The 254-nt window shown below is 44.1% G+C and overlaps 1 pseudogene; it reads left to right on the top strand.

Moving 5' to 3' along the window:
- LOC107686524 (uncharacterized) overlaps positions 1 to 254 on the top strand; it is a 12,179-nt pseudogene that overhangs the window by 2,577 nt on the left and 9,348 nt on the right.

The raw sequence follows: 254 nt of genomic DNA, 5'->3' as shown, positions 1-254 counted from the left end.
TGCATCAGACGAGACGATGAAGAAGAAGTGCTGCTGCAGAGTTAGTGCATCAGAGAAAACCAAGAAGAAGAATCTGTAAATGAATATTCCGAAGTGAAGTAACGTAAACTTCAACGGATTTCCCCTGCTCAGGGAGTAGGGAGCAATGGACACTGTGTAGGGACCATGTCAATCGGAACAACGTTCATGCACAGAGCTCACTTCTAATGAGATGATGATCTGAATCAGGGGTGTTAAAGAGAGACATGCAAAAC

The sequence above is a fragment of the Sinocyclocheilus anshuiensis genome, unplaced genomic scaffold (assembly GCF_001515605.1).
Source record: "Sinocyclocheilus anshuiensis isolate Anshui unplaced genomic scaffold, SAMN03320099.WGS_v1.1 scaffold1146, whole genome shotgun sequence".
Classification (NCBI taxonomy): Eukaryota; Metazoa; Chordata; class Actinopteri; order Cypriniformes; family Cyprinidae; genus Sinocyclocheilus; species Sinocyclocheilus anshuiensis.
This window is presented reverse-complemented; position numbering and strand designations above follow the sequence as displayed.